Source organism: Sus scrofa, chromosome 7 (assembly GCF_054392235.1).
Source record: "Sus scrofa isolate SSC_HxYL_T2T_F1_AM1 chromosome 7, Sscrofa_HxYL_maternal_Yorkshire_Landrace_v2.0, whole genome shotgun sequence".
In the NCBI taxonomy this organism is placed as follows: domain Eukaryota; kingdom Metazoa; phylum Chordata; class Mammalia; order Artiodactyla; family Suidae; genus Sus; species Sus scrofa.
Window position 1 is genome coordinate 133578824 of NC_139389.1, and position 25528 is coordinate 133604351.

At 56.3% G+C, this 25528-nt stretch overlaps 1 long non-coding RNA gene across 1 annotated transcript in view; it reads right to left on the bottom strand.

The window, feature by feature from the left end:
• LOC110258332 (uncharacterized) overlaps positions 1-15728 on the bottom strand; it is a 156812-nt gene extending 141084 nt beyond the window's left edge. The window contains exons 1-2 of the long non-coding RNA XR_014811414.1: positions 15507-15728; positions 7867-8053 (exon numbers count right to left, since the gene is read on the bottom strand). This is a non-coding gene — a long non-coding RNA (uncharacterized LOC110258332). The remainder of the gene's footprint in view (positions 1-7866; positions 8054-15506) is intronic.
• Between the last annotated feature and the right edge of the window lie 9800 nt (positions 15729-25528).

The following is a 25528-nucleotide window of genomic DNA, read 5'->3' on the forward strand; positions in this document are numbered from 1 at the left end:
GTCTTTTGAGGAGATTGAAAGTTAAGGCAAATTTTTCTTTTAATGAGTGTTTTTAAATTCAGTTAGAATAATGTTAACTCTGTCATGTAAAATAAGAATTTATATTCCATACGTGTTTATACATGTTTGTTTTTACATATAAAATGTATGGAAGGTTAAATATCAAACATTATTTCTTTCAGGGACTAGATTGAAGAGTTTATTAAGTTTTTATTTGTATCCAGATAAACGGAGTATATATGACATCCATAATTTAAATATATTTAATCAAGTTTTTAAATAACACTTAAGACCTGCCGGGATGCCACAAATATCACTGGGAGCAATCGCTCTGAAAGAGCTTTCGTTTGTTTTTCTAAAAGAACTGTTTACACTGGTCTACACAGTTGCCGCTTCGGGTCCTTTTCACTCTTTTTTTGTACATTCGGCTTGGCTTTCCGTCTGACAGCATTTTCTTTCTGCCTCCTTTCATGTTAACTTCCTTTAATAGTGCCTGTAGGGCCAGTCTGCCGGTGTCTTAAATTAAAACTCTTTATTTTGCCTTCATTTTTGAAAGAGGCCTTTGCAGAATAGAGGCATCTAGATGAACAGTTTCTTTCTCTGTTTCGTTTATTTATTTCTTTTATTTTTTGGTCTTTTCAGGGTTGCACCCGCCGCATACGGAGGTTCCCAGGCTAGGGGTCGAATCGGAGCTGTAGCAGCTGGCCTACACCACAGCCCCAGCCACATGGGATCTGAGCCATGTCTGCGACCTACACCACAGCTCACGGCAACGCTGGATCCTTAAGCCACTAGTGAGGCCCGGGGTCAACCCCGGGTCCGCAGGGATATTAGTCATTACCAATGAGCCACAACGGAAACTCCCTCTCCCTCTGTTTTAAAGATGTGACCCACTGACTTCCTGCTCACATGGTTTCGCAAAAGCTTATACTCTCATTTTCACATGGTCCCTCCGTGGGTCTCGTTCTTCTCTGGCTGCATTTAGGATTTTCTCTTTAACTCTGGCTTCATAAAATTGATCGTGATATATCTTGGTGTGGTTTTCTTTGTATTTATTCTCCTTCACATTCTCTGCACCTCTCAGATCTGTAGACTTATCATTTTTATCAGATTTGAATGTGGTGTTTCAGCTGGGCGTCCCAGAAAGAACAAAGTCCAGCTGATGTGTTTATTCATGACCCGGATAACCACACGTTTCAGGAGGCTGGCCAGGAGCCCGAACAAACGGGTACAGTTTGGTGTTAGCAGTGCTGGGGTGTGGGTTGGATTCTGGTGAGAATCTGACATTCTCTCTGTCCCTTGGAGAGGTGGGACCACACTGCCACCACCTTTGGGCTCGGCCGTGGTGATGGATACATCACACGTTGCCCAGGATGCAGGAAGGGGCACGAGTCCTTTGGAAAAGCCGGGTGGTTTGAGCGTGGGGCGTGGGCCTCTTGAGCAGACCCATCTGCCTGGATGCGGTGGGCGTACTTGGCCACACGGGCCTGGAAGAGCCCAGCAGGTCCAGCTTTGGGGGGGCTGGAGGGGTGAGTCTGTACTGTCTCTGGGGCTTCCTCTCTGTGGGGTCCAGAGCCGCTTGGTCCTCCTCGTCCAGCTTCCCTGAGAAGCTGGTGTGGCTGCCCCCGACTCCCCCTGGTCACCCTGCCTCACCATCCTCAGTGCCACGTCTGCAGCTTCCCCCCTACCCCAGGGGCTGCCCAGGCACGGAGCCCCGCCCATTCCTTCTTGTCTGTAATAAACCATGTGTGGAAGGCACGTGTCTGGGCACAGTCCCTACTAAAGGTTGCAGGTGGAGTAGCAGTTAACAAACCGGACTAGGATCCATGAGGGCGCGGGTTCCATCCCTGGCCTCGATCAGTGGGTTAAGGATCCCGCATGGCTGTGGCTGTGGTGTAGATCACAGACACAGCTCGGATCCCGTGTTGCTGTGGCTGGGGTGTAGGCCAGCAGCTGCAGCTCGGATTCAATCCCAAGTCTGGGAACCTCCATATGCCGAGGGCGAGGCCCTAAAAAGACAAAATAATAATAATACTAAAGGGTAGCTTCATGGCAGCCATGAGAAGGCCCAGGGTCCACCCTCCGCTCTCCTGCCCTCCCGGGCTCACCCTCCCCTCCAGGAACTCGTCTCCTTGAGGTGAAACAAAATTTCCTCGTGCGAAATTTAAGGAGGAACCAAAAACCTCAGCAGTGGGTGACAATTTAATGCAATATTTTTAAAATTCAAACATAATGCCAAAACAGCCCAACAACAACAAAAGAAACAGCCCAGTTCAAAAATGGGCCTAGCACTTGAATGGACATTTCTCCAAAGACGCTACAGAAATGGCCCACAAGCACATGAAAATATGCTCAGCATCATCAGCCCTTAGGGAAATGCCACTCGAATCCACAGTGAGGTACCACTTCACACCCAATGGGATGGCTAGGGTTTTTTTTTAATTTTAATGGAAAAATTTTAACGAGTGTTGGACAAGATGCAGAGAAATAAACCCTTGTGCATTGTTGGTAGGAATGAGAGACGGTGCAGCCACCCTGGAGAAGAGTTTAGCGTTTTCTCAAAAGCCTAAACATAGAATTATCGTTGAATCCAGGAATTCTACTTCTGAAAGAATTGACGTCAGGGACGCCAACAAATACCTGTACGCTGCTGTTCACAGCAGCACTCTTCACAATGGCCAAAGGTGGAGACGAACCCAGAAGTTCATCAACGGATGCGCTGGATAAACGAGATGTGGTCTATCCACAGGGCGGAATGTCGTTCGGCCGTGACACGGAAGGCAATTGCGACAGGGTCTCCCGCATGGATGAATCCTGAGCCCATCGTGCTGAGTGAGATAAAGGCAGACAGGAAAGAGCAGGATCTCTGATTTCCCTTCTCTGCCTTTCCTGCGGAGTCAGATTCATAGAGACAGAAAGTGAAAGGGTGGTTGCCAGGGGCCGGGGGAGGGAGGGTGGGAGTTTGCCGTTACTTCAGTTTGGGAAGAGGAGGAAGTTCTGGTGATGGATGAGGGGGGTGGCTGCACCGTCGTGTGAATGTCTTCAGCGCCCCTCTTTGTACACCTGACTGCGGTGAAAACGGTGTTTCGCGTTATGTATATTTCACCACCACTTCGACAAAGCGATGCAAAAATCCATGGTGAACGAAATATCAAATAAGGACAAAATCTGTACTATGACAAACCATCTTAGAGAAGAACCACCAAGGCTAGCACAGGGAACTGCTGGATAGTCTACGATAAGCCGCAAGGGAAAAGCCTATTTTTAAAAAGAATGCACAGGCATGTCTGCTGGGACACAATGGGATCTGCAGTGTCTCTGGGACACAGGTTTGATCCCAGTAGGTTAAGGATCCAGTGTTGCCACAGCAACACGGTAGATTGAAAATATGGCTCAGATCTGATTCCTGGCTGGGGAAGTCCATATGCCACAGGGCAGCCAAAAAAGAAGAAAAAAAAAAAAAAAACAGAATGCATATATACTCTTCAAAAAAATAAAGAAAACATGATTCGTGGTGGAGGACAACCACTGAGACTAATCCTGTCTTCATATAAAATTTTGGAATTTTGTTTATCACAAATTTTTTGCATCACTTTGATTTAAAAAAATATATACTGCAAAGTTTATCCGTGGCCGAAATAGCTCAGTTGGGAGAGCGTTAGACTGAAAATACTGCAAAGTTCCCACCACGGTTCAGCGGAAACGAATCTGACTAGCAACCAAGAGGATGCAGGTTCAATCCCTGGCCTCACTCAGTGGGTTAAGGGTGTTGCCATGAGCTGTGGTGTAGGTCGCAGACTCGGCTCAGATTTGGTGTTGTTGTGACTGTGGTGTAGGCCAGCAGCTACAGCTCCAATTAGACCCCTAGCCTGGGAACCTCCATATTCTGCAGGTGCAGCCCCAAAAAGACTATATATATATATATATATATATACACACACACACATACATATATATATATGAAACTATACATATAAAACTGTATATATAAAAAACTATACATATAAAACTGTGTGTATATATATATATAACTATACATATAAAACTATATATATAACTATACCTATAAATATAACTATATATATATATCAATAAAATGTGATTTATCTGGACTATCGATGCTCCTGCGCAAAGGCGAGGTGAACTCAGCCGTGCCATCCTGCCCCCAGCAGAGGCCACATCTACCTCCCCCTTGGCAGCTGGCTCAGGGCCAGCCCCTCTTTTACCGTTGAATGGCCCAGTGCCAGTCCTCCACAGAATAAAAACCAAAGACCTCTTGGAATATTATTCAGCCTTTAAAAGGAAGGACATTTTTGACTTATTCTACCACACAGAAGAACCTTGAAAACATTATTCTAAGTGAACTAAGCCAGACACAGAAGGACGAACAGCGTATGACGCCACTTGCGTGCGCTACGCGGTGGAGTCCAGTCCACGGAGACTTTTAAGCAGAAGGGTGGTCGCGTGGGCGGCTGGGGTGGGGGGAAATGTCTAATGGGGACAGAGCTTCCGTTTGGGGCCATCGGAGAGTTCTAGAAATGAATGCTGGTGACGGTTGCACAGCAACGTGCAAGTGCTTCATGCCCCTGAACCATCCACTTAAAAAGTATTAAAATGGTAAAATACGTACATTTTACTACGCTTTTGTTAAAAAAAAAAGAAGCAAACCAAACTCCCAGCAGCCGCCAACGTATGTCCAAAGTGGTGTGACGGGGTGAATGTTCACGGCGAAGCATCCTTCCCCTCGGTCCTCGGAGCTCTGAGGACAGAGTCACTGTTTCATAGGCCAGAGGCTGCTGCTCGTAAAGCAGCAAAGGTCAATGTTTTCTGCCTCAACTTGGGTAGGAAACCGTCAACAGAAAAGACCCGGTTTGAATTTCCAAGTCGTATTTTCTTGCCCCGACCCGTGTGTTGTCAACCGTCCTTACTTCAGAAAAGGCACCTGGGAGCCCTCCTCCAGCCTCCGCTGTGATTCACTCACCAGTCACAGCCCCCCGGGGACCCCAAACGGGCCTCACACAAGAGACGCCCCTGGCTGCTGCGACAAAGCGCATCCCCGCTCCTCCTGGGAGCACGGCGAGCACGGGGGCTGCTGCTGTGGTCACTACGCCCCACTCACATCTAACGGATGGGACCTGAGCCCCGAGTGGCCAGTGACTTGCCCAAGGTCCCCCAACTGGCCAAACCTTGGGCTGCGGGCTCTGGCCCTCCCTCACCCCTCCACCCTCAGGACACATGTTTGTGCATCTTAGGGACAGGCGGGGACCCGGTTCAACCCCATCTCCCCACCAGGCTCCTCAGCCCCAGGGCAACTGATGCAGGCAAACAGGAGGCCACAGTCCTGGTGCAGCCACAACCAGCCAGTCCTCCTGGGCCTCCTTCCTCCTGCAAACGAGGTTGGGGGCAATGGTGGGGGGGGCAGAACCCCCTCATAATAATGAGGTTTGATTGGCCCGAGATGTTTCTGCCCAGGGCCAGGGTGGCGCCTTGGCCGGAGCGAGTCGCCCCACCAGCCTTTGCAGAGCCGGACGGCCTTTCCCAGAGGGCTCACATCTCTGCTTGGTATGCGACGGGGGTCCGAGCTGGGGTCCAGCCGCCTTCCCAGGCCATTCAAGTCAACTCCCGCAAAGGCTTTTTGTTGTTATTACCACCCCGGCCATTGCCAGGGGCCGTTTTTGTCCTCCCAAATGGGAAAGTATCTTTTACTTTTCTCTTTTGACACTGACTATTTGGCCTAAAGCAGGGACCAATTAAACTAATTAATCCCTAGGCACTTTGCCGATGGAGAGGCCAGGCTCTCACACTCTGGGTCACTCCAGAGGGAGCAAGAGAACCCTCTGCATCCTTTGCGTGGCTCTGACCTTCGGCTTTGCACCCGCCTCCATGGAGCCTCCGGGGGATGCGTATCCTGAGGGCACCCCTCACCCTCACCTGCCACACCAGTGGGGGGGGCCTCCCTCCCAGCAGCTCCCACCTCTTCACTTCGGGTTCGAGCCAGGCTACAGCTCCAAGGGGGATTGTTTCCTACTTCCACGCACAATTAGCCCTTCCTCCTCCAGGGGGGGACTAAAGAGCCCCCAAATCAGGGACCCCACCGTCAGCTGAAAGGGGGGAGCTCCCAGTGGGGCCCAAAGACCCTCCCGGGTGTGCCTGCTGGGGGCGCCCGTTCTGCCAGGCAGCTCAGCTGCTAGTTCCCGGGTCCCCGGTCAGACGCGTTTCCCTCCTGGACAACAGCAGAATTTCTTTGGCTCCGACAGGGAGGAGCAGCTGTCCACAGTGTTTACGCAAATACCATTCTGGCAGCATGTAGAATGTTTTTTTTTTTTTCCTCTTCCCCGCAGGATCTGAACCATCCGTGGGGCGGTTGGACGCACACGTCTACACGTGGCTTTCCAGGGCGGCGTCTTAGCCGAGGCAGAAACCCTCTTCCCGAGAGCCCTTTGCCGCTCCCACCCCCACTCCGCCCACCCCCGCTAATGGGCATGTTTCCGTGAGCACCAAAGACGAAAAACATGCACTTCTGAATGTGTCTCTTTCACGGGCCCACATTTCTTTTGACTGCGCATCGTGGCTGAGCCACGAATTCCCCGCGATTCTTTCCAGGTCGGCGTTCAGAGCGTTTGGCACCCTCGATCGGGCCCTAAAAAAGCCAGAGGGCCCTGGCCAGGGACTCCTCCACTGCATGTGGCTGGAAAGCACTTTCAATAAAAGCTCCGTGGCTTTGCCTCCCGGTTCCCCTTGGCTGGTGCAGCTCTGGGCATGCGGACCCAAGATTCGTTCCGCGGCCGTGCACACGCGGGTACATCTTGACAAGCTCGGGCTTCCAGAACTTTGCACAACACTGTAACCACAAGCACTCAGGATATGTGAGGCCGTGTTTCCCGGTTGTCTTCCGACACCCAGCCATTTCCTGGCCCAGAGGCACGGCCACTGGCCTGAGCACAACCCTACGGGGTGGGGGTGGGGGCTTTCTTCCTCCAGATGAAGTATGACCCCCTCCGTGGGGGGTTCAGGGCCCCTCCAACGTGCCGCCAGCCTTCCTGGCCGGCCTCACCCTCCAGCCCCTCCCTGGGTCCCACACACTGGTCCAGGAGGCCACTTACCAACCAGCGAAAAGCCTGCACCCGCCTTCTAGGCCTCTCCTGGTGGGTCTCCTTCCAGCTCAGGGGCCTCACTCCATCCCCAGCCCCGCCAGCTGCCATCCCCCTCCGCCCCAGCCGCCTCCCCCAGCCCCTGATGTATCTGCCTCCCGTTGCTGCTGAAATAAATCACCACAAACGTCACGCCTGAAAACCACACAAATGTGTGACCTCACGGTTCCGGAGGTCAGGAGTCCGACATGGGCTCACGGGCCTAAAGCCAAGGTGCGGGCAGGGCCAGCTCATTCGGGAGGCTCGTTGTCGGCCTTTGTCCAGTGTCTGCAGGCCGCCCGAATTCCTGGGCATCCCCTGCCTTCAAGGGGCGTCACTACGACCCCTGCTCCCCTCACCACTTCCTTTGTCTGACTCTGACCCCTCCGTCTCCCTCTTTTCCTTATAAGGACCCTCGAGGTTGCACTGGGCCCACCCGGGGCCTCCCAGATCCGTGTTCTCGTCTCGAGGCCTTTAGCTCCATCCCATCTGCCAAGTCCCTCTGGGGTCACGGATTCAGCCGCGCAGGGTGCACCGTGCCTGGCATGTCCCAGGTGACGTCCTGACCGCCTCCAGCCTCCCGCTGGATTTCTCAAAGCAGCGCGGGAAGTAACGGGACCAAGGTACCAGCCTCGTGACAGGTAGAGAAACTGAGGCACACGCTGGAAACACCAGTGCGAGACGGGGCAGGGAAGTGGGGTGCAGGGACCCTGCCAGGGCCGGAGCGGGTACTTACCCACAGGCGGGCCGGCTTGCAGCTGCTGGGTAGCGGACATCCCGGGCCTCGAGAGCAAATGTCCACAGCGTACGAGGCAGGTCAGCCATTCATTCTGTGTCCTGGGTTCCCAGTTCTGAGCACAGTCGTTCCACGCTTGGGACGGAAGATCTTGCTTCTCTCCCAAACCTGCGTCTTTCCGGTAGAGCTGCTCGAAGAGAGAGAACCACTTTAAGGGACGGACAGATCTCGGCGACACAGCAGCTCACACGAACACGTGCACACACACGCACACACACAGGGAGCCCTGAGCCTCAAGTCTCTCCTCACAGTGGGGATGCGAATAAACTGACTTGTGCATGTTCTAGGCCCTGGGCTTGAGAGGAAGGAGCGGGGCGTGTCCGCCTCTTCTTCTTCTCTGCTTGGGCCTAGACGGAACGCAGATGAGATGGAGGGAGTGGGAGCAGCCCTCTTAGGCCATGAGCCCCAAGTTTCTTTTTGAGTTTAGCAGAGCAGCAAGCTACGTGTGTCACCATACCATCCTGAGCCATGTGTTTGGACTATAAGGTGAAAAAGGAATAAACTCCCATCATGTTTGAGCCACTGTCGAGGGAAAAGAGAGATCTTAGTTCCAGCAGCCAAGCCCATATCCTGACTATTTCAGATTTGGGGGCCCAGACACGGTGGGGGTAGGGGGGCGGCTCTAACAAATCATGATGTCTGTGGTCTGAGTCCAGGACTCGGAATTTGTGAGCTGGAAAGCTGTCAACCCTTGTGCTGTGGAAATCATATCATAAAAAGGCTGAACACATCCTGGTGGCCCCTGGAGCTTTAGGACTGGCTTAGAAGCTCAGTGCAGCTGTGTCAGCTGCTATGTGGTACTTTTAGGAAGTGACATGGGAGAGTCACAGAGACGGTTTGGAGGTGCGGTCCTGGTGGAAGAGAAGCAGTGGCCCCATTCTTTCCCGGCTCGTCCCATGAAGAATTCTCAGCTGGGCCAGAGGAGCCAGCCCAGGGGTCACAATCTGAATAGGGTGCGGCAGCCGGTGGTTCGGATGACGTCACGGTGGCTGCTGTGAAACGGGCCGAGAGCAGAGGCCAGAAAACCAAAGCCCGGCCTCCTAAGACTGAAAAGCCAGGTCTGGACCAGATCTTTAGATGGAGTTAGTGCAAACAGACCAGATATAAGTAGATCTACTAAACTTTAGAGGGACTCGTGTGGCCAAATAAACCTCAGGCTAGCTTTCCAAAGCTTGCTCTTTTTCGACCCCCCCTAAAGAGATCTGAGACACCCCAGAAATGTAGACAGAAACGTGCTGTGACAGTTCAGTGGTCACTGGGAAGGGCATAGTCGGCAAAGCCCACTCCTGGGGTGGCCTTGGGGAGGTGGTGGGAGGGGACGGTGTTCCCAGAGGACCCAGCAGACAGTGGGGGACAGACAAGGGGCTCCTGCAAGCGAGCAGTGGCGGGGAGAGCAGAGGAGCCAGCTGTGGCAAGAGTGGTGGCGCTGCCTGCCCAGCCGGGTTCGGCCCTCATCCTGGACCAGCCACAGCGGCATAGCCTGCGCTCCTCTCTTCCAAAGGCAAGGTTTTGCCGCAGTTCTGCTGTTCCCGCCCCGCCCTAACTTGGCAGGGGTGGTGGGGGGAGCTACAGACCCCTTGGCTTTTTCCCTGATAGGCTTCCCGTTCTCATCTGGCCTTGATGAGAGAGCTGGCATCCTCTCCAGACCCTGGACGTGGCCGGATGCGGTGCCTGGGTGGGACTTCAGGGCTGTTCCCAAGAGAAGGAGCTGAGGAAATCAGGCAGCTCCCAGCGAGGACTGTGGCACAGACGGTCTGTTGTTTCCCAAAGTCCATTTGCCTCTCTGTTCCTTAATAACAGAGCCCTTTAAGTGTGAGCTGGGAACAGAACCACCCACCTAAGACGCTGCTTCCCGCCTCCCTTGCAGCTAGATGTGGCCACGTGACCAACTCCCAGCAAATGGGACCTGAGCAAACGTGACACACGTAGTTTCTCAAGGAAAGGGCCGCGTGCTCCACCCTCCCCTCTTTCTGTGGCTGCGCCGCGAGGGTCCATCTGCAGGCACCGCCTTCATGAGCTGCAAGGTGGGAAGTACTTGAACACAGCAGAAGCAGGATGGGAGGAGCTTGTGCCCCAGGGGCCAGGGACCTGCCATGCCAGCCCCACGCGGCTTGTGTTAGAAGGCAGAAGAAGAAACTTCCTCAGTTTGTTCACTGTGATGTTGGCATCTTTGTTACAGCTGCCAGCCCTGTAACTAACTAATTGAGCATCAGTGTCTCTCCAGGCAGGTCCCAAAAGCGATGGCTGGGGAGGGAGGGCGGGGACCTCGCCGCGGTTTTGTTTGTCTTTTTAACCAGGAATACACTGAGTGTGATTGTCAGTTACTCCTTACTGCTACCTCTCAGAGGGAAAGCTGCATCCTCGGTCACCATAGTAATACAGAAAAGCACTTTGTAAACACAAAAACACTTTTACACGTGTATGAAATTGCTGTTGTTACCGCTCAATTCCCCCAGCCATCATCTGGGGTTAAGTTGATGATTGGCTTTTTCGGGAAATACTGGACTTGCTGGGTGTCGTCTGGTAATCCGTTCATCTGGTCTCAGCGCTGTCATCTGTGAAAACGAAAGTCATGGCGGTGGCCGCCTCCCGGGGCGCAGGGTGCGGGGAAAGCGCTTGGCTCCATGCCTGGCGTTCGGCCAGCTCTCAGGGACATTGCCTACCACATTATAATCCATGTGCCCTGGGTCCTGGGACCCCCGCGTCAGGTGGCAGCCAAGATGCTGCTGGTCCAGGAGCAGTGGGCCCAGCATCCCAGGTGGGGGCCGGGGGTCATGTGAAAAGCTTATGAGGGACACACGCAAGATGAGATGAATGGAGGTGCCCTGCAGGTAACTGGACCACCCAAGAAGGGCCTGACGATGCCGGTGTGGCAAAGCGGTTTCCAGGGCAGTGCAGACGCCGTCTGTGGGCTGAGTGAGATCAGCTGGAGGGAGAGTGGGAAGAGCCAGAGGTCTGGCCCGCCCTGGAGGCCGTGACCTTGAGAAGAGGAGGGGGAGCCAGCTGGGTGGCGGGCGCAGTCATGAGGCCAGGATGAGCTCTGGTGCGTTCAGATCACCCCTGTGCTCACTGGCCCCTGGCAGGGGCTCTGCAGGTTTCAGATGAGCAGGGATTGCAGCTAAATCATCTCTCCCCCCTGGCCTCCGCATCCCTTCAGCCTCACCCTCATCTGTGCCCCCCAGCCACGCATGACAGGGTGACCTTGTCACTCCTGCGCTGAGAGCCCTCTCCTGGCTTTGTCCCACGTGGCGGGTGCCTGATAAATGTTTGGTAGATGAGGGCCTGGCACACAGTAGGTGCACAGTGTGCATCTGACAAATGAACATAGTAGGGGCTCAATAAATGTTACAGGGGGTGCTGACACACAGTAGGTGCTTTCACATTAGCCAAATCAGCCTCTGGGTCGTGTGCCCTGAGTGGGTCTGGGAGCTCCCAGGGCCCGGCCCACTGTGTGCCCGGCCCTAGGAGATCTTGGTGGCCTGGCTTCTCCTTGGCCACCTCTGCCAGGATCTGGGTGTCCTCAGGAGACCCTGAGAAGCGGGTGCCACAGAACCGGGAGGCAGTGTTCCTTTCCATCTTCCCATCGGGCTAAGACTCAAAACAAAACTGTCAGATTTCAGAACATTTCACAGCGGCAAAAATAACTGCACTTGGGGAAAAAACACACAGACACTTCTCAAAGTCATCTAGTGCTTCAACAATGTGCCAAATGCTTCTGGAATTGACAAGTTCGGTTTGCCACGCACCAACTGCGCCTACCCCGCCAGCCTCATCTCCTGAGGGCCCTGAACCCCCCGTCCCCCTCACACCCCCCGGCACCAAAAACCTCAGCACAGAAAAAGCAACAAGGGAGACGCTGCAGAACCACCTGTGCTGGGCCCCACGAAGGGCTGATTCGAAAACGGTGCCCAGGATTCACAAGCCACAGATGCCAAAGCCAAGGTGACAGGGGCAGGTGACACTGGAGAGGCACCTGATTGGGTTCCGGGCACTCACAGTGTACCATCTCATTGGCCCCTCCCAGCCCCTCCCCACTTTATAGGTGGGCCCTGAGGTTCCTCGGGGTCGAGGGCAAAGCTTCCTTTCCTGGGAAGGAATTCTAGTTGCCCCCCCCCCACTTTTCCCCTCCCTTCTTCTGTAATAACACCAGCCCATCACCACCCAGCCAAACAGTATTTCCCAGCCTCCTTGGCGGCCAGATGCGGCCACATCGTGGCGCTTAGTCTGTGGATGCGAGCAGGACTCCATCCTTCTTCCTGGCCAGGTCTCGCTCCCTTTCTCCCCACCACTGGGATGGCAGGAGCCCCAGCAGTCCCCTTAGCCCCATGAGCAGAGCCACAAGACAGAAGGAGCCTGGGCTGCTGACAGTGCCAAGCAGCCGTAGGAGCCTGAACCTTTTCGCTTCATCAGCAGATAAGGGGAGAATGAACTCCTGCCCTAAGTTAAGCATCTGGCAACAGAAGTTTGTTGCTGCAGCTCTTTCCATGGGGGGCTTGCCGATGCCAAAGGGATTTATCTGGGGTGGGAGAGTGACGGGAGCAGAGAGGCAGCTCCAAGCGGAGCAATGATTTGATTCCTTTTGTGTCTTTCGAAGTCCTGCTGGCCATTCTATCCAAGGGGATTGAAGCGAGCAGGTTGGCCCCCGAAGTATGAGATGATGAGTTTTGCTTAGACTACGAGGGTGGGGGAGAGATGGAGAGAAGTGCTTAGATCCCAGACACGCTCCTGAGGAAGGAGGGCACAAGAAATGCAGACAGGAGGGGACACAGAGCCCCAGGACTGCCCCTGGGCATCCGACACAGAGACCGTGGGCGACGAGCCATCTCCGGGTGGCGGTGGGTGGTGATCCCGGGCTCAGTTCTGGCAGTTACATTCGAGGTGCCTGGCAGGTGTGCAAGGGGTGATTTCCACCAAGGAGGTCTGGACTTCAGAAGATGGCACAGAGGTGCGAGCAGGGGGATTATCGGCTGAGAGTTGGTGGCAAGTGCCAAGGGGGGAAATAAGGTTAACTAAGAAGAGGGCCAGGAGGGCATCGGAAAGGAGGCCTAAGGACCTGAGCTTCAGGGCGGGTGGACGTGGGGGCACTCGGAGGAGCGGGGGGGGCAAGTGACCAGAGAGGACGGGGGCGCTGCAGGAATGTGGGTCTGGAAGCCCCTGGAGAGCAGCCGCCTGCGTCAGTGCAGCCCAAGGACCACCGCAAAGGCCCCAGATGGGGGCCTGTGGGGGTGGGGGGAGCAGAGGTCAGACGGCAGAGAGGGTTGGGGGGCTGAGGGGGTCTTTCTTTACAGCCGCCTTCCCTGAGACAGAATGACGGGTGAAGCGCTGGCCCGAGGCTTAGCCGGAGGTGAGGGCTTGGCAATGGGGGACGTCGGGGCTGGCGGAGCTGATGGGGTTTGCACCGTCGGAAGTGGCTTGTCCTGCATTCTGTTTTATCCCAAGTCCCTGCTGTTCTGCCACCCTCCCATCGAGACCAAATGTTTACTGCACATTTCTCTGAAATTCAACCCTAAATAGTCCCAATTCTGAAACCTTGATTTTCTTCTAGGTGCTCTTCTCAGTGAGATTCCAGATTCGATGGGGTAACTTTTTCCCTAATTCACAAGCCTGTAAAAGTCCATCCAGGCACCTGTAAATGGCCTTGGGACCCACGGGTCTACCATACTTTTCAAAGTGGGGTGATGGCGGCAGGGGCCACAAGGACAGTATCTAAAATCGGGTGACCCCAGGATGGACCCCCTCTTCACCTCTTACCAGCAGGGTGACCTCAGGTGAGTGACAAACTCTGAGCGCCTGTCTCCCCTCCGTCAAGTGGCGACAATGCTCTGTCTCAAGGTGGGTGGGATGGTGAGCGAGAACTAACCCGCACGGACCCGCAGGAGACAGTCAGCCAATCTCGCACGTGGATACGGCGGGAGGGGTCACTTTTACTGCTTATCCAGGTCCCACGGGACCTTCTGGTGCCTGGTCCCGGTCCCGCCAAGGTTGTAGTCCATCCCAGCAAGGCTATGGAACAAATTCTATACCACAAGCTTCAGAGCCCCAGTGCCAAACACGAGCGGAGGAAGAGCCTAGGTGTGTGCCAGTCCATGCCACCCCGGGGGGCATCCAGCTTCTTTGAGGGCCTACCCAGGCAAGAAGCTCTAGACAGACAGATGGGTCCTGCCCACCGTGGGGGGTGTGTAAACAGCCCAGCTACCCTCAGTCCCTGTGCAAAGGCTAGAGGCATGCCCTGTGGCGCGCTTGTCACCGCTTTCAAATTTGGTTTGCCCCAAGCTATGGGGATCTGCCAATCAATCTCACTTCTTTTCTGGAGCCGCTTCCTAAATGATCTCCTTTTACAGGGGAGCCACCGAGGCTGAGAGAGTCGCCTGACAATGTTTTAGTGCAGGATGGAACTCTACAGAACAACACCAGCCCCCATTTGACAGATGGGGAGACTGAGGCCCAGCCGGGTAAGAGACTCAAATGCCGTCAGCCAGCAAGAGAGACATCGTGGCCGCTCTTGCCGCTGCAGGCTCAGAAAATCCCTTTCCTGGGACTTTTCTCTGCAGATAATACCCTATCACACACACCAAGAGGGGACCCAGGGGATCGATAGCTCATTGCTGCCTCTGCAAAGCTACCGACTTCCTCCATGGAAGCCAGGCGGCCTGGCTGGGTGGCGGCTGTCTGCGGAGAGCAGACACCGGCTGAGTTCGGGGTCAGAGCCGGGCTCGGGCTGGGCAAACACAAGCCTTTCTACCCTGGCCGAGCCCTTGGCAAAAGGGCTGTGGATTCTGACCGACCACAGAGGAGGCCAGGCCGGGCCCTCCTTCTCTCCGCTCTGCAGCAGGACCCTGGCCAAGCCAATGACACCGGAGGGGCCGGCTCTCCTGCACAGATAAGAAGTGCCTGTGATTAGCATGAGGTCATTTGCCCAGGACACCTTGGCTCTCCAGGGCTGGGGACACCCCTCTGTCCTCCAGGGCCTCAGGGGCAAAGGTGAGCCCCCACCCAGGCCTGCTCAAATTACTTCAAATTCTAAACTCGCAACGTCCAAAGAGCAGACCTGAACACACTTCTGTAAAAATGCGTTTGAAAAGAACATTGTCCGCTCACGCTGGCCCTCTGCCTGCTTCCACTTTGGGGTTCTGGGCAGACTCTTAGAAACAAACTTCTCACCAATTACCAAGAGCAAAACAACTCCCAGAAGATCTCAGCTGGTGCCAGACAGAGCAAGGAACAAGCCCCTTTTGCAAAGAGTTTCCGCTCAGTCTCTGGAAATCCCAGGAGATGGCCATCACGTTGGCACGGGCGGCGCCCACCGCTGACCCGGTCCCTTCTTCCCTCTGCCCCGCCCAGTCCCTGCCCCAAGCCAGCTGCGGCCTCTCCCTCAACCCCCGGAGCAGAAGGAGCACCCCAGCTGCCAGGAGCCAACCCTTGAACACCCCTCATCCCTGACACCCGGGCGGATACCAAACCGAGGGGGGAAGGGCAGCCAGTCTAGGCTTCCCAGCACCCACCCCTGAGATTCAGCCACCTCCTTCCTGGCACTGCCCCTGCAGGCCCGTGGGGTCGTGGGCGGTAGAGGCCAGGCTCACCTCTGTGCCACGCAGGGAGGCTGCGTTTGCTGGGCCGAGGTCTCGGATGCGGCCGAAGGCTGCCAAGGGGAGAAGGGCTCTGGGAGGCTCCTCGCTCCCCGTCTCTGATCACCCTGTCGCCAGGAAAAGCAGGAGGGGAAAGGGAAAAGCAGGAGAAAGGACCTGCAGACGCGCTGTGCTCACGGCCAGGGCTCGCGAAGTGGGCCTCGCCATGTCCCTGAATGCTCCCAACATGCTCGGAGCTGGCCCTTTCTGGAGCAGATTGGAAAATCCCCCGGAGCAGGCGGGGGCCTTGCCAGCTGCTTGGGAAAATGTCTTTTCAGAGCTAAGGGCGTCATCTCCTTGCTTCCCTCTCATTCAGGCTGTGGGCTGCTCAGCCCCGGGCTGCAGGCTGGAGGCTGGGGCCCCGCAGAGGCATTTGGCGCCAGCCCCTGGCCTTGCTTGCAAAGCCTCCTCCTGGAGCAGGAGACGGTCCTGGCAAAAGATGGCAGTGATCTCACAGGATAACCCAACGGGCTGTGCACAGGGCTGGGGAGGGAATCAGAGAAGGCTTCCTGGAGGGGGTGGCTCCTGAAGACCAAGTGGAAATTAACCAGAAAACAAACGGAGGAAGAGCATCCCGGTGGGGGTGGGGGTGGGAACAGAGATGCGAAGGCCTCGAAGAGGGTGGAAGGGCCCTGTGAGCAGAACCACAGCAGGGTGCGTGGGACAGTGAGGGCGAGAGGAGATGGGGGGGCGGGTCTAGGAAGGGTGGTGGTGGCTTTAGGGGCCAGCCCAGCGGGGCATCTGTGCCACAGGGAGGGCTGTGGGCTTTAGAGCAATGGGGGACCACAGAGAGCTCCAATCCTGTGGTGATACAGCCTGGGTTTATGTCTTGGAAAGCTCCCTTTGGTGCCCTCCAGGTGCAGGGTGTGACAGAAGAAAGCATCAGGAGAAATGGGACTGTCCCCTCTGGATCCACAGCAGAGTAATCACAGCCCTCCCCACCAGCCCCTCCTCCAGCCTCCCAGCCCCTCGAAATCGCTTGATTCCCCTGCCTCTGAGCCTTTGCCTATGCTGTTCCCTCTGCCCGCATGCCCTTCTTTGTCTTCCACCTGCAGGACATGTGCTGGGGGGCGGCCAGAACACCCATCCTGGGGCACCTCGCTGAGCACCCCTGCTAGGGAGACTATTTCTCCTTCAGATTGTTCCAGGGGGGTCTGGCCACACCCAGCTATGACCGCTAGCCAGGAGTCAAACTCCCCACCAGGCTGGGGGCACATTGAGGGCAAGGATGTGCCCGCTCCCCCACCGAATCCTGAGCCATTAAACAGGCAGTCTCTCCGGGAAGTTGCAGGGTGTCCTGGGGGACCTGGCTGTGAGGTCCCGAGCTCACTGTGTTTGCCCCGAATCCCTTGGAGCTGAGAGGCGGAACTAGCTGAGTGTTTATCCAATCATCTCCTTTCTCTAAGCAGCCCGCACTGAGTCCTGCCCAGTGCAATGTGAGACTCGCCCCTGCAGCCTGGCCCACAGCCATGCCCAGTCTGCCCTCCCCTGCTGGATGGATGGGGAAGGTCCAGAGGGAGGCCCAGGGCCCTGAGGGTGGTGGAGCCAGTGCTGGGAATGGATCCCATGATGTGCCATCCAGCTTCCCCATCCAGGGTGAAGAGCTTACTCCCGGCCTCTGATGCACTCTACGAGCCAGCTCTCTGCTGTCAGCCCATGGAAAGTGACCAACTCAGTCAATTGGGCCCCCAGGGGGCCCACACCCAGCACCTGGTCAATGTAGGGGTTAAAGCACCAGGCCTTTCCCCTCAACCCTAATGGCCAACCCAGCTATGCGCTCACTGGGGGTTACCTGAGGGTCCTACGGGGACAGCACCCAGTCCACCTCTGCCTGGCCTGTCCCTCCTTCCCATAACTACTGGCCAAGGGCACTTCCAGTGTGCCCGCCTCCACCTTGGAGCTGGCTTCCTGGGAATCTCAACCCGTGAAAAATGGTGCCAGGAATGGAGCAAACGGTCATGGAAATGGGGTTGGGAGTGAGATTCCCCACCCACCCTGGCTGGTTGCAAGGACCCATTCCTAGGGCAGGTGAAGCACAGGGAGCCCCTGGCAGGAGGGAGCTCTGTGATGGTGAAGACGGGTACCAGGGTGAGCTGGGAAGGTCTTCCAATGAAGGGAAGTAGCCACTGGGTGTGATGCCGCAGGCATTTAGGAAGCACGGGGAAGACCGCCACTGCGGGGGATGGAATTGATGCTGAGAGTTATTAATCAGTAAGTAGGAGCTGTGGGCAGAGGGGATCTCAACCCAAACAGGTCTTTTCCATCAAGGTCAAGGCGAGGATTGGAAAATACTAAGATCCTGACCAACTTCTGAGTTGATGCACCCAAAATCTTGGACCCCCAGAGTCTCCTGAGCTCTCCAAGCCTACTGAAGTGGTCCATGGGTTGCTATGAAGGACAAATGCTCACACACACTTGAAGATGCAAAAACCTCCTCACAGCAGGACAGCAGGCGTCCCCCCGCCCTGAATTCACTCCCCCTTGGACACCAGGCCAATGACCAGGGTGAAGTCACCATGTAGTTAATCCAGGGTCATGATAGAAAGAGGAGGGACTGGGTCCCCAGGAGCTGAACACCTAGCCACTCAGAACTGGTTTCTGAAGGTGATGGACCAAGGGGCGGAGCATAAGCTGGAAAAGGAAGAGTTTATCTCTTTGGGAGCATGTCTGTGGGATGCAAGATATAACTCCTTGGCGAGGACCATGGGTGGTGGTGCAAATACACTAAACGAAAGGCACCTAGTGGCACGGGGGGAGGGACGGCCTCCAAGGAGGGAGGTGGAGATGCTAGAACTGCTGTGGCAGATGGTGAGAGGGTTGAGAAAAGGCTCAGAGGCGAGGGCTGACTGTGGTGCATGTAGCACAGAAGGCCAGATCATCCACCCGCTGACTCGGCCCCACAGGTCAACCTGGAAAGTGTGCCTTTCACCGAAGCAGTGAGGAATGCAAGGATAGCACGAGCACCACGGAGAGGCCCATGGTGTCTGTCTTGCAGATCCATGGTGGATGGCAGCCAGGGAGTGTCTTCAGAACCAGATTCACTCTAGGGGTCAGAGTGTCCTGATGGGGTAGAGGCCAGGTGACATTTAGCCGACCTCTGGCGCCTTCCTGCTTTCTGGCCTTGCAGTGCTGGGCACAATAGGAACTGCACTGAATGACATGCTGCAGCCAATACCGGGCAGTTTGGCCTCTTGTGCTGAGGGGCCCGCAGAGAGAAGAGGCACTATTACCCTGGCAGGGCTGATAGATCCTCATCATAGAACTGCTGGCTGTCCCAGCAGGGAAATCTGTGTGGCATGCAGGGTATCCCACTGGGCACGCCTGGGTATACCCCTGCCCGATTTTGATGGTAAAATGGGAGCATGCTACAGCCATGGTCTGAGCAAGATATGGTGAGCTGGGGTCCAGACGTTTCAGGGATGGTGGGCTGAGCAACCCCCCAGTGGAGCCATGGAGCTGAGCAGAAGGGGCACTAACCAGATGGAGGGGACATGAGAACAGGGAGCAGAGGAGAGAAGTGAAGAGCAGCACTGCAACCTGAGGGCCAGCTGCAATGACCAGGCTGTCACCTGTCCATGAACCTTCCTCTGCTGAGTTTCTGTTAGGGAGAGAGACCTGCTGGAAACTGAAGTGGCTCCCTCCCAGAATTTGAACTTGGGTGACGGGGTGGGTCTGAGCCATCCAATAGAGGCTACAGGGTACAGACCAGATGCCCCTGCGTGAACCTGTGTACCAGTCTATAGCCCTCAGTTTTCAGCCCCTTTGGAAACGTGTAGCCTTGAAGAAAGTTGTCCGGAAGTTCCCACTATGGCACAGTGGATTAAGGATCCAGCATTGTCTCTGTAGAGGCTTGGGTCACTGCAGAGGTGTCAGTTTGATCCCCAGCCTGGCACAGTGGGTTAAAGGATCCGGTGTTACTGCACCAGTGGTGTAGGTCACAGCTGCAGGTTGGATTCCATCCCTGGCCCAGGAACTTCCATATTCCATGGGCACAGCCATGACATTAAAAAAGAGAGAGAGAGAGGGAGTTCTTGTCATGGCTAAGTGGTAACAAACCCAACTAAGATCCATGAAGACGAGTTCGATCCCTGGCCTCACTCAGTGGGTTAAGGATCCAGCATTGCCATGAGCTGTGGTGTAGGTCACAGACATAGCTCAGATCCCACCTTGCTGTGACTGTGGTGTAGGCTGGCAGCTGTAGCTCTGATTCGACCCCTAGCCTGGGAACCTCCATAAGCCACGGATGCAGCCCTAAAAAGACTAAAAAGAGAGAATGAGAGAGAGCTACCCAAGGTCACCCTCTCTCCTGAGGGGCAGCTCATACCTGGTGACTGACTAGTCAGTGTGAGAGTAGAAGGCCCACCAGCCTCCTGCAAACTCAAGACCACCCTAAAGGGCCCACCCAGCTCCCTGTGGGGTCCACTGAAGACATGTCAGGGCCCCATCACCACTCAGCTTGGATGAACCCTGCCCCATCCTGCTTCCTCCCCTACTTCCACGGCTGTGGGTCCTGAGCTGGCTCCATAAAAATCTTCCTGCCCATGAAGCCACTTGTAAGACTCCAGGTACCCAACCTGAGAGCCTGGGTTTCTGAATGACCTCAGGAGCACAACACTGTCCCCGCACACCTGCGTGGACTGAGACACAAGCAGGTAAACACATCTGTGTTGTGTGAGGGTTGTTTGCTGAACGGTGATCTTACTGATTCCTGTCTGGAGAGGGGAGGAATGAATGAATGAATGAAATGGCAGAATGAATGCCTTAGGAGCTCTGTCTGGTGGAAGATGCAGAAGCACATCTGTGAAGCACAAGGGAGACCCTGGCCAGCTACATACACTCTGGCTATGAGTTCTGGGCCTCCCGCCCCCAACCCCTTGGGGCAGACACGACCCACCTGGAGCAGGTGCTTGGGGAGCCAGAAGTGTGTGGACAAACTCATAAGGGGACTCAGGTCCCTGGACCTGAGCTGACCGCCACGTCATGAGAACTTCCTCCCTCAGAGAAGAGTCTGAGACCCTATCCTCGGCACTGGGCACACACAGGAGTGGAGCCAGGCCTCTGTCCAAGTGCGGGCCATCCATCAGAGGGCGTTCAGGGGCACCGTGGCTCTGGGTCTGTCTCTCCCACCAGAGATGGAGCCCTGGAAGGCTGGAGCTGCAGACCCAAGACCTCAGGACTCAGGACAGGCCCTTGTAATACCTGTGGAAGAATCCAGAAGGCCTCAGTGTCCCAGTATGTAGACATGCACCCAGGGTCTGTGACCCACTGGTGAGAAACGCCTGCAGCTGAATGTTATCCCCTGCCTCACCAGGGTGTAAAGTCAACTGCCCAAGTGGTGGGGAACTGGGCAGTCTCAGAGGAACGAGCTTCATAAACATCCCCGCCACTAATGAGGGCTTCCAGGGGGCCTGTGCCGCAGGGGACCCGGCTTCCTGCTCTTTGGGCCTTGGTGTGGGGATAGGAGCATTCCAGGATCATTCCCATTAGGGGCAGTGGGACATGCACAGAGGACCCCCCAGGAGCCTTCCAGCCTGTCCACACACATTCGGCAAGCCTGCCTTGAGAGTCTGCTGTCTGCCGGGCCCTGTGCTGGGTGCAGGAGTTCCAGGCAAGAAGCACCAGCTCAGGGTGGGAGGCGACCCGCCCAAGGTCCCAGAGCTGGGGGTGGAGGCAGCAGGATGCAAACCCAGGTCTGTCGTCATCCCCTCCCTGAAGCCCCCTGCCATGCAGCCCAAGGACTCCCGCAGAGGGCAGATCCGCACACATGTACAATGCCTGCACCCAGGAAGGTGGGTTTGAGGAGGCAGGTGTCAGGAGTGGGGGTGCTGCTGGGTGAGTGTGAGTGTGTACGTGGGCCTGTGTGTGCCTACATGTGACATCAGCCACGTAGAGCCCCACACCTTGGGGCCCTGGACTCCCTTCCTCCAGGAAGGACCCAGAGCCTGTGAGCTCAGCACAAAGCAAGGGACGGAAGGCTGTCTCCACCTGTCACTTTGATTCTGCTGGGAAAGGGCTCTGCACCCCTAGTTTCCATCATGTGCCTCGGGAACGCAGCCCAGCAGACAGAGTGGGGACCCCAGCCAGGCGTGTACAGCCTGGGCCTCAGCCTCTCTGAGCCTCTGTCCCCTGTCCTCGCAGGGTCACCATGGCCCTGGGAAACGAAGGCCGAGGGAGGAGGAGCCTGTCCTCTCATCTCTTCCCGGGGCCTGGTTTGGCCAGGCATTTCCAAACAGCAGCCCCTCTGCTGAGCAGACCCGACGGGCCTGAGGAGGTAGCGCCAGGCATAGCTGGGTGGCAGTTGGGACTCATTAGTTGGGACTAATCTGGAGGGGAGGGAGCCCTTTGATCAGAGAGCATCCGGAAGGTGGCCCGTTCTCCAGCTCTGGGCTGGAGGGGGCCGGCCCCCCCAAGACCGCTCGCACACTGAGCCCCAGGCCCGCGCTGGGGCTGCCCACACCTGGCCCCAGGGCCGAGGGGAACAAATGAGGACAAAGTGAGGCCGGCCTCATGCTTCGGACTCAGCTGCCCTCTTTACTGACAGGCCCACCCGTTCCTCGCGGCCGCCTCCAACCCTCTTGTTCCAAATACCGCTTCTTTTGTGAAGTGCTGGTAACAGTACACGGTAGCTGATGTTTTGTTTTTGTTTTCAATGTTCTTTCTTGGCAAAATATACAGTTGGCCCCCTCTGACAGGAACTAAAGTTGATTTTTGACAGTTTAATTGTTTGCGAAATCCACGGGCCCAGGACTTTTAGGGATCCTCTCACTTAATTCCCCCACACCCCCCGTGGAAGAGGGGAGGTCGCCGTGCCCATTCGAGGGGTGGAGAAACTGCTGACGGGGAGGGACCGGCCCCCGAGCTCACCCCGGGGGTGGGGGTGGGGTCTCACCAGCCCCCCTTCCTACCCCCCGCCCTTCCCCCAAGACCAGCCACCCCTCTCCAGGAAGGGGGCCTTGTTCTCCCATCAAGCCAGCACCAGAAGCGGTCACCCCAAGCCAGGGCTTCTCCCCGGCACCCCCTGAACCTGTGGCTGCCCCCCTCCAGCCTTCCCCCGGCCCCCTGGGTCAGGCCTCCCCAGACGTGTCCCTCCTGGCCCAGCCGGCCCTCGGGCCGCCCCTCCAGGACCAGGCTCTGGCCCACAGCCATGGGGACTTGGCCTGGGCTGGTGAGCCAGGGGGGTCCCAGGCCACGCTGCCTGGGCTGCCGGCAGCCCACTGTCCTGAAATGGCCCCGACCAAAGGGCCCCACGGCAGTTACTCAATGACAATGAGGACAAGTTGTTTGCCGTGGCCCCGGGCCAAGGGCTGGGACTGTGGTCTTGCCTCGCCTCCGCCTCCAGAGACATCTGGGAAGGGGGTGTGGCTGCACAGGCCGCGGGCAGCTGCGTCTTCAGCTCTGCAGGGCCACCGCCCTGGTCAGGGGCCCCTCCCCAGGCTCCTCCAGGAAACGAAACTCTGCAGGTTGGCCGTCCCGGCCCCAGCGGATCCCCTCACCCAATTTCCCTAAAGTCCAGCCGGATCCCATCCTCCCCTGTGCTCCGGCCGTGCCCTCTGCCGGGAAAGCCTCACCTCCCACCATGGCCACGGGATCCAGAAACGGCTGCGGGTCCCAGTGCCCACAGCAACAGCAGCTCCTCCAGTGCCCGTCCAGTGTCCCCCAGGAGGGAGCCCCGGGAGCTCTCTCCATGCTCTGAGTTCCTGTGACTCCCTCCTCAGAGCCTCAGTGTGTTCCTCTTTCTTTTATTTTTATTTTTATTTATTTATTTATTTTTTGCTCTTTAGGACCGCAGGTGCGGCATATGGAAGTTCCCAGGCTCAGGGTCACATCGGATCTACACCACAGCTCATGGCAGCACCAGATCCTTAACCCCACGAGCAAGGCCAGGGATCGAAGCCACATCCTCATGGATACTAGTTGGATTCATTTCCACTGAGCCACGACGGGCCCTCCAGAGCCTCAGTGCTTTCATCTGTAAAACAGACAGAGTACAAGTGCCCAGCACAGCAGGTGGTAAGGACAGGACAAATGAGACAGTTCCTGAAAAATCCCAACTACTCACACTTGGTCGCTGCACAGGAAAGGCTACTTAGTATCATTGTTACTGTTATGAGTGTCACTATTATTATGGGTTTCCTACCATTGCTATTATTATGATTACTGGGTTTCCCCATCATGGGGGCAGGCGTTGCCCTTCTCCCGCCCACCCCACCAAAGCTGGTCTCCCCTGGGCTCTGCTGCACCCACCCACTTTCTCCACGCCCCACCTTCCCTGAGCAATCCCACCCACCCCCATGGCCTTGGCCACCACCCACGGCTGTCTCTGGGCCCACTGTCCCGGCTCCCTCAGGGCCTCAGCACTGCCATGACCCCACCTCCTCCCGCCCCACAGATTCTGCTGCTTGGGTGCTGGGAAATCTTTTCCGCCCCAGATGGTAGCAAATCCTGTATCCTGTAGGAATGCCTTGGGCTGCAAATAATAGAAGTCCCAGTGAATGGGGACTTAACCAAAGAGGGGTTTGTTTCTCCAGTGTCACAAGGAGCCTGGGTTCCCCTGCTGCTGGCACTGGTGCAACGCCCTAGACCCACCCCTGTTGATTTCTCTTGACTTTGACCTCATTGTTGCAAGACGGCTGCCCAAGCTCCAAACACCAAGTTCTCAGAGAGCATCCAAAGGCAGGAAGCAGGGAGAGGTGCAGGGCGGGCTTTCCCCTTTACATATCTTCTCATGTCACATATCTTCCCTTCCCAGGGGGACAAAACCTTTCCCCAAACCCTCCAGGAGACATCTCGAATCTGGTCCCCTGCATGTCACTGGCCAGACCTGACTCTCAGGGCCGCTCCTGGCCAGAAGACCATTTCCTACCTGACGAATGGCTCCACCAGGTGCCCATCACCTGGGCCAGAACCCGGACCCTCCCACCTCCCCATCCGTCCTTCCTTCTCCACACCCCGTCCTTCCTTCCTCCTGTCCTGGCCCCAGGCCCCTGTCTGCAGCCCACTGACCAGGAGGAGTGGGTTTTCTTTCTCCTCTTTTCTTTTTTTTTTTTTTTTTTTTTTTTTAGGGCCACACTGCGGCATATGGAGGTTCCCAGGCTAGGGGTCTAATCAGAGCTGTAGCCACCGGCCTACACCAGAGCCACAGCAACGCGGGATCTGAGCCGTGTCTGTGACCTACACCACAGCTCACAGCAACGCTGGATCCTTAACCCACTGAGCAAGGCCAGGGATCCAACCCGCATCTTCATGGACACTGGGCAGGTTTGACACTGCTGAGCCATGAGAAGTCGGCAGAGTGATGTTTTTCAATCCAGATTTTTTTCATGACTCCTGCACCGGTCCAGGCTATCTTTCTTACCTACTCCTACTTTGCCAGTGGAAGCCTGCAGACTTAAAATTCCCCCAGATGCCACTCTAGATGAAGTCCCAGGACGGCCTGAGGGAATGGGGCCGTCAGCTGGGGGCGAGGTGGGAGCCAGCTGAGAGCATTAGCACCACAAGGACACTGAGCGTGTTTCCATGGGAACGATGGCATCCGCCTGATGGGCAAGGGAGCTGAGGTATTGATCTACCTGTTCCCAAGGCCATGGCTGAGATCTGCCGCGGGGGTGGGACAGGGCGGGGCCTTGGTTCTCTGGCGCATCTGACCCGACCTGGTCCCTTGGGCAAAGGGATGCAGGTGCCAGGGGGCAGTAGGACAGGGCGAGTGGAATTCCCGTCCTGCAGTTGCCTGCCCAGCTCTCCCTCTACTCGCCTCTCAGGATGGTCCCCTCCCCTCCCCCCACCCACCCAACTCCCCAGCCCCGCCCAGCCAGCCTCACCCCTTCTCCCCAAGCCCCAGGTCTACTCTGGCTTGAACCCTGGGTCAGTCTTTAACCTTCACCTTTGCTGGGGCTGCAGGCCTGGGGACCTACCCTGACCCTGGGGAGGGGAGGCAGGAGGGGAGAGGGGAAGGGGAGCCAGGAAGCACCATCCCCGAC